The sequence below is a fragment of the Miscanthus floridulus genome, chromosome 15 (assembly GCF_019320115.1).
Source record: "Miscanthus floridulus cultivar M001 chromosome 15, ASM1932011v1, whole genome shotgun sequence".
In the NCBI taxonomy this organism is placed as follows: domain Eukaryota; kingdom Viridiplantae; phylum Streptophyta; class Magnoliopsida; order Poales; family Poaceae; genus Miscanthus; species Miscanthus floridulus.
In genome coordinates this window covers 15888777-15897402 of record NC_089594.1, presented here as the reverse complement: position 1 = coordinate 15897402, position 8626 = coordinate 15888777, and positions in this window count along the sequence as shown.

Sequence of the window (8626 nt, the reverse complement as noted above, 5' to 3'; positions counted from 1 at the left end):
AAAAAAACAAGGGAATAATATACAAGATGGCTTCACAGCCTCCTTTATAATAGACTGAAGGAATCATTCAATCATAATAGGTCTCATGTTCTAAAGATAACATTGAAAGTACTGTCTGCAGCATAAAAAAGGCTAATACTTAGCCTAAGCTTGAAGACACATAAGTACAAAACGAACAAGATCTCTTAATCTTCAGCGCATAATTAAGTTCCGACATCATCTCAACAATTTCATTGCGACCTTCTTCGGTGTCTCGATGATTCGTTAACTTCCTCTCATCAATGTTGTGTCATGTTCGTCTTGTCATCCACATAAAGCATGATAGTCCCCTTCACCTTCATATTCATGATAAGATTGGTCAACTTGGTAGCTAGAGATCGCCTCAGATCAGCGATGGGACCCATGCCAGGAGACATGGTGTACCACAAACAATGAAAGTGACAATCAGCTTTGAAGCAAAAATAGGCATGACTACACTATATAAGGTACATGTCATTTCTAATAATGAGTTATTAGAAAATTGAACACCACTGATAGACCCGATGACCTTAATCTCTCATAGACAGAGGACAAAGGCACTTAATCTCTCATCTGCAGTATCACAACTCAGTGAAACCGACTCTGGCTACACCTAAGAGAAAACAACCTAGAGATAGGGAAACTAAAACTAAAACTGGAAGAGGTGGCTAGCTTGGGCAGCCTCCCCTCTTATTTATAGATCCACATTACACATTTCAAGCCCACCCTTCGATATTTTGCATGAACCACTTAACCCCAGGGGCATAATGGTCCAAGTTGAGATCCGTGTATCCGATGGCCATGAGCCCTTCACAGGAATGCTTTGCCTCGGCGCAAGCTTCCTGATGGTGCCATGTACCATCTCGAACTCCATCCCAGGTTTTGAGGTGCAAACCTGGTAAACCGTCCGCCAGTGGTTTTGAGGCCCAAACCACCATCTTCTATGCCTCCTCCACGATCTCAATACTAGGCACTAATGGCCCTTGAACTATGTTGTGCCGTGCCATTGGGCACGGCGGCCCATATTGTTCGTGCTAGCCTTGGCCCGACACGTCAGGCCATGGCCAACTGCCGCCAGGGAACAACCTTTGAGACATCACTGCACCGCCTCTGCTCAGCATGTTGCCACAACGTAGCACATCCCATCGCACATTGTCCCACCTCTAAGCCTCGCTTGTCGCCCCGCTGAAAGGTCCTAATGGCTAGAGGGGGGTGAATAGCCTATAAAAATTTCTACAACAACACTTAAGCCAAGTGGTTAGACAATTATGAAGTGAAGCAAGTGTTGTGCTAGCCTACTCAAAATGCAAGCCTTCGATCCACAATTCTAGTTGCTATGATCTCTATTTCACATACAGAGGCTATGTCACTACCACTAAGTTAGTGAGCTCTCAAGGACTAACTAAAGAGCCTCACTAACCACTAGACAAGACACAAGCTAGCTCTCAAAACTAATTACACTAAAGAGCTTAGCTACACTAGGAATGTAAATACAAGAGTGAGGTAGTAAAGATATACCGCCGTGGCAAGTGACAATCAATCAATCACGATAGAAATCCTCAGAGACAATGATTACACAAGATTTTTCACTGAGGTTCACTTGCTTGTCGGCAAGCTAGTCCCCGTTGTGGCGATTCACTCACTTGGAGGTTTACGCGCTAATAGGCATCATACGCCTAACCTGCAATCGGGTGTCGCACAACCAGCACAAGATGAGGATCCACAAGCCACGAGCAATCCATTAGAGTACCTTTTAGCTCTTCGTCGGGGAAAGGTCAAGAACCCCTCACAATCACCACGATCGGAGCCAGAGACAATTATCTTCCTCTGCTCGACGATCCTCGTTGCACCAAGCCGTCTAGGTGGTGGCAACCACCAAGAGAAACAAGCGAATCCCGTAGCGAAACACAATCACCAAGATCCTCTAGATGCAATCACTCAAGCAATGCACTTAGATTCACTCTCAATCTCACAAAGATAATGAATTAATGATGGAGATGAGTGGAAGGGCTTTGGCTTAGCTCACTAGGTTGCTATATCAATGAAAATGGCTAAGAGAGTGAGCTAGAGCCGGCCATGGGGCTTAAATAGAAGCCACCATGAAATAGAGCCGTTGGGCTCATCACAGAGCCCTGCTCGGGGTGGCCAGACGCGCAGGTCGAAACGACCTGACGCTCAGCACCCTGCGACCAATCACTGGATCGCTGCCACGTGTCGCCTCCATTCAACCACCGCCGCCCGATACGAACGGCTAGTCAGCCTTCCTCGCGCGGTTAAGAGCGATCGAACGCACGGCCAAGGAGACCGGACGTGCCGATGCATAGATAGCCCCCGCGTGTGCCAACAACAACACCGAGTGAACGGACGCGACGCTCCGAGCAGCAACGCAGTGTCAGGTTACATCCAGTAAGGTTCCAGAGATGATTTCTGATGACCGGACACGTCCATTCAGTCACGATCGGACGCTCCCATACGTCAGGGCCTCTCTGGCTCAGCAACGAAGCACACGTCAGCGTACATCACCCCTGACCGGACGCAGGCCCTGCGCGTCTGGTCACTTTTACTATTTAGCGTCCGGTCAAAGGACCGAGGACGGCCTTCACTACGCGCCACTGACCGGACGCGGGGTCAGGGTCCGATCACTGCCCAAAATAGAGTCTGGTCACTTTGAGACTTCTCCTTGTGACCCCAAACTTCACCACCCTTGCTCAAATGTGCTAACCACTAAGTGTATCACCTTGTGCACATGTGTTAGCATATTTTCACAAACATTTTCAAGGGTGTTAGCACTCACTAGAATCTAAATGCATATGCAATGAGTTAGAACATCTAGTGGCACTTTGATAACCGCATTTCGATACGAGTTTCACCCCTCTTAATAGTACGGCTATCTATCCTAAATGTGATCACACTCGTTAAGTGTCTTGATCACCAAAACATAAAAGCTTCTATCAAGTTTCACTTTTTCCTTGAGCTTTTGTTTTTCTCTTTCCTCTTTTCCAAGCCCGAGCACTTGATCACCATGGCCATCACCACCAACATGATCATCATCAGTTGCTCCACCACTTGGAATGTGCTACCCTATCTCATGATCACTTAGAGTAAAAGGGTTAGCACTTAGGGTTTCATCAATTCACCAAAACCAAACTAGAGCTTTCACCCACCCCCGCTATCGCGCCTCGTCGCAAAGCCGTGCACATGAGTCATCGTTGCATGCAAGAGAGACTGAGCGAGAGGGAGACGGGACTCAGGAGGAAAGGAGGCACCGCGACAAGTGTAGAGAGAAAGAGAGTTAAGGATTTAGAGGGAGTAGCCTATATATATGATGTTCTTTGTGATCCAACGGTCGTGGTTCATCTTGAGAGAATCAATGATTGGAAAGCATTGAGCCCCATCGTGGCAGCCCAATAAGTTGTGTCGTGTCATGCTGCCCTGCGGGCTAAGCTCGTGCCCCTGCTAGCATTGGCACGGTGGGCATCGTGCATCGTGCTAGGATGGGCACGTGCTGTGCTAATTCGAGCCATGCTAGTGCCGGCCCATTGGTCCTAGCCCATTTGGCCAACTATATCTAGAAGTGGAATCAGAGTGGTTCATTTGAGTCCGGCATTCTAGTTCAATTAATACACTACTACTAATTAAGCAGATTTTGGGAGACAAACCCCCTATATTAACGGAGGCGGGCGCAATAGGGCATCATCTTCGTTAATGGAGGGGGTCGTCCAGAGAGAAGCGCTCGCCCATGTTAAAGTTTAACAGAGGCGATAGCCTTAAGAAGTCCACCTCTGTTAATCCTCCATTAACGGAGGCGTACACTTTAAGGTGACCGTATCCATTAAAAGATCAACGGAGACGGGCGTCCTTAGGAGACCACTTCCATTAATGATCCCTTAACGAGACGGTCTTCCTACGATGCCTGCCTCCGTTAATAGATGATTAATGAAGGCGGTCACTTTATGAGATGGTCTTTGTTAACCACTAACGGAAGCGACCGTCTTATGTTGGTTGCCTCTGTTAATGAAAGACTGATGCATCTTCGAGAGGATGGTTATGGAGGTTGTCCTTTCCTATTTGCTGTTGCTTGCGAGAAGACGGAGAGTTCTGCGTCGAGGCGTTGCGGGTCACGAAGAAGATGCCACTACAGCTTGTGCTTGTTTTTTACTTTTCTGTTAAGGATGCCATGGTGTGTGTTCTGTCGTTGATATCCCTTTCAAAAGTGAGAGAGATATGTCGTATTGCCTGACTCATGGATCGGGCCATGGCACTTATCTATGGCTGGAAATGGGCTCATCTCCATCTCATGCAAGCCACTATCAGGGTCCACGCGTCAGAGTGAAAAGCACAACCGGATAAACGAGCTGCGCACTATACAGCCAAGTTTGCTTTGATTTTAAATTCTAAATGTATGTGGTTGCATGATATCCCAAACTTTTTATCTCAATGTATTCAGCATGAGCCTCATGCTGAGAACTGAAGTAATATGAGGTGATTAGCATGCTCTTGAGAGAGAGGAAAATGCCCAAAGGTGAGCTTCACTAGATCATGAAAACAACTTTGCAATCATGCTGAACTAAAAAGAAGGTAAAATTCGTCAACATGGAAATGTCAAATAATCATTAGTTTTTTTAGCAAAATTCAAATAATCATTAGTGGTGTTCGTAAGTAAAATTACATACACCACGCTTGAGTCATTCGGTTGGAACCCATCCATCCGAGTGTTTCTTTGGCACTGCGCAGGCCGCCCAGCCACCGCCTAGGCTCCGACTTGGATTCAGAATCGAGGTGCATTTCCGCAGAGATAAGCGTGCCATATATGTTCTCCGAACTCCATTCGGATCCGCCTCCTCGATCGATCTCGCTTCCTAGCCGTCGCCACATCTTTGTCGCGAACTACCAGACCGCGGAGAGGTGAGGTTGTTAGGGATCGCTCCGATCCATCGCTCGATCCTTCCATCCATCCATCCATCGCGGCAATTGCGCGCCATGGGATACCGTGGCCACCGTAACCTCAAGTGGAAGAGGACGAGGAGCCAACGGCGTCGGCGTCGTCGGAGGGGGGTGACCACGACAACGACCTGATTAAGAGGAACCCTAGGAAGGATCTCAATTGCCGGCGACGAAGCCCACTACGGAAGAGGAGGCCCAGCCGGCCGGTGCCAAGAAGACCAAGGAGAAGAGGAAGAGGGTGGTGAGGGAGAGGCTGCCGGAGAAGCTCATCCACATAATGATTGTAGATCCCTGGTTCGTTCACGAGAATGTGGCGGAGCCACAGGGTATGCCGGGTATGCACGGCATACCCTGCAGAACGGCAGCAAGTAGTGCTTATATATATATATATATATACACACACACACTATATTGGCCCTGTTTTGTACATCATATCTGGGAAGCGCTTATCAGATAAGCTGCATAAATAGAGTAAAAGCGGCGGTCAAAATAAGCTGGTCTAATCCGGCTTCTGTTTTTTAGTACAAATGGAAGCTGTGGAAATAAGCGTGGCTAGAATAAGCTGCTTAAAAGTGTGGCATTTAGCTATTGATTTCAGCTTATTTTGGTCATAAGCAGCTTGTAAGTTGTACCAAATAGGGCCATAGTATAGTGTGTACGCTGTATTTGTATGTAGGAAAGAAAAATGAAAAAACATACCTGAACACCATCATGTGATGACGGGAGGCCCATGTAACGCGGCCCACTCGGCAAGTGAACCCATACGGTATATGCGCTCTGAGTCTCCGACTCTGTATACGACGTTTCAATTTCCTAATCTAAGTACGGAGCCATGGAGGAACACGCCATCCACATCTGACGCCCAGCAGACCGGTGAGTCGAGTTGGTGAGGCCCTGCCGCCATGGCCCCTGGTGCCTGCCGGCTGCCGCCCTCCGCCCTGCTCTGAATTGTAAGTCTTTGGTACTCTTTTTATGCCTATATTTGAACTATTTATATTTTATTTAGTGGATGTTCTCAACCTATTCCTTGAATTTACCAAATCACATTGCAAAATTTACAATTGTTACCGAATTGCTAAAATTGATTTATCGAATTGTATATGAAAATTTTTGGACGGCATTACGTAAGCTAAAATCCAGATTCGCCACTGCAGTCGCGAGGTCTGGTTTCGTCTGCTCAGTTCTGTGGGGCTACAACACTGGGCACCGAATGGTGATGACACCCTGGCGGTATGGTGGCAGCAGCAGAGAGCCAATGCGCCATCATCTCTGCGCAAGAGCTTCAATTCAGCTCTCATGTTTGTCGCATGGTCTTTGTGAAAGGAGCGTAATCGGCGTGTTTTCGATGGAGCGCATCTACTGCCGCACTGACTGCACCAGCTCGTCATCCAGGAGGCGGATGCATGGATTGCAGCAGGTTTCTCGGCGCTGTCGATGTTCTTCGTCGCGGGGGGCAGCTAGTTAGTTCGTCAGCCGCCTGGTCGCAAAATCCTTTCATGTAAATCACAAGCTCGTGCGCCGTTTCGGTTTTCCGTTTTTTTCCTTTATCCGCTCCGAGAAGGCTACGGTACCTCAGAGTAATCTCTTGGGCTTTTATACTCTAAACTCCTTCTTAATAAAATACGAGCAAATGCGCGTTCTTGAAAAAAATACTGCAGGACGTGGGGATCGATCAGCTGCAGATGGAGGTAAAGCACATGGGCTCAGGCTACGGAAATCACACTGGTCACCCCAAGAAAAGCCCAATGAACCGTTCTTACAGCCAAAGTGACCGAGTCTCATCTTCTTTCTTCAGCCACCGGAGCTAAGAATGAACAATGGCGGAAGTCAGGCAGGACTCGGGAATTTGAGGTATGACGAGTTCCATACCTAGTCATAATCCTCTATCCTGTAGGTGCCGACAAAGACTGATAAGTACTCCATCCGGTCCTTTTAAATTGTCATTCTCCCGTTCTGAGAAGTCAAACTTAATCAACTTTGACCAAATATATAAAAAAATATTAATATTTATGGTACAAATTAGTATGATTAGATAGATCGTTAAATCTATTTTCATGATAAACATATTTGCATACACAAATGTTACTAACATTTTATACAAACCCAAGTACTGGCTTGTTTGGGTCAGACCCAGGCAAAGCTGTTTGGCGTGAGCGCGGCTCCAGGCATACGATTTCTCGCGCCTAGGGCTAGGATGGCTGTCTAGCGGGGAGCTTGCCTGCGAGGCTGCAATCCAAACAGGACTTAGAGTTTTTTCTAACCAGTCGTATGGGAAACGTGCCTGTTTAGAAAAAAGGATGATTGCAAAATGCAGGAATAGGAAAAAAAACACATGAGCGAGGTATGAGGGTTTTTGACAGAACATAGGATTGGAAATCGTAGAAAACTTTTAGAAGAGGTGTTTGGAATGCAGGAACCAAAATATAAGAACCAACAAGTGTTATTTACCAAAGTAAAAACAGTGGCACAACCAATATTTTTTTGAGGGAAAGCACAACCAATATTTCGCCCAACACATTGACATGTGGGCCCAAAAGTGGGCCCTTTCTCTTTTTCCCCCTAAGCATAAGCAAACACAGCAATTGCTCTTGTCCATTGAGTCACCCTCCTTTATTCCTTATCCATTTGCTGCTCAGTTTCTTCTTCACTATTGTAACACCCTAAATTTTGAATTTTTTGGAAATAGAGCTAAAATGATTTAATTTGGAATTTTGTGCTCATGAAATATAGGGAAATAAATTTTTTTCATTAAATTAAAATTCATCATAAGGTTTAGCAACAAGTTTGTGCATACATGCCCTTGCATTTGATGTATTTGATTGAGTGGTTTAAATTGTTTTTGCAAATGAAATTAAAAATGGCTGTGAAGAAAAAGAAAACAAAGAAAAAGAGAATTTGAAAATAAAAGTATTTTTTTTAAAGTTGTAAAATTTATTTTTGGGAACTTACCCAAAATTGTTCATTTTTATTTAAACTGAAAATTGTATTTTAAACCCTATTCCAATTTGATTTGATTCATATTTGAATTCGGTTTGAAAATGGAAAAGGAAAAGAAGAAAATCCTCTCTCTTCTCTTGTGGCCCAACTGCCTCTTCCTAGCTTCCGTGGGCTGCCCTTCTCCTCCTTGCCCGAAGGCCCAGCTCCGCTTCTCCGCTCGGCCTAGCTCCGAAGCTGCCGTGCAAGCGCCCTCCCCCGCCTTGTTTCGCTGACAGCCTGGGTCCGCCTGTCAGCTCCATCTCCCACCTCCACCCGTGAGCAACACGGACTCCACCGCTGCCGTCCGAGTGTCTGTCGCTGCCCCATCCTCTGCCGTGCCTTGCGCGCCATGCTTTTGCCCCTCATAAATAGCAGCCGCACCAGCGCCGCTTTCCCCAAACCCTAGTGCAACATCGCCCAAGCACTAGCATCACCGTCCTACTTACGACGGATCTCGCCGAGGAGCCAGTCACCCGCCGCTGCAGCCCTTCACCGTCGTTGCTTTCCCGACGCTCTTGTACTCCTGCCGAGTTCCGTGTCGAGGGTACGAAGCTTCCTACGCTTTCCCCTCTTTCTCTGCTGCTCTCTGTTGTTCACCAGACGTTGCCGAATGCCTGCAAGTGGTCACCGTCCGCCCTGTCCGGCCTCGTGCCTTCACCAAGCCATCTCCATCGACGATAACCTTCTA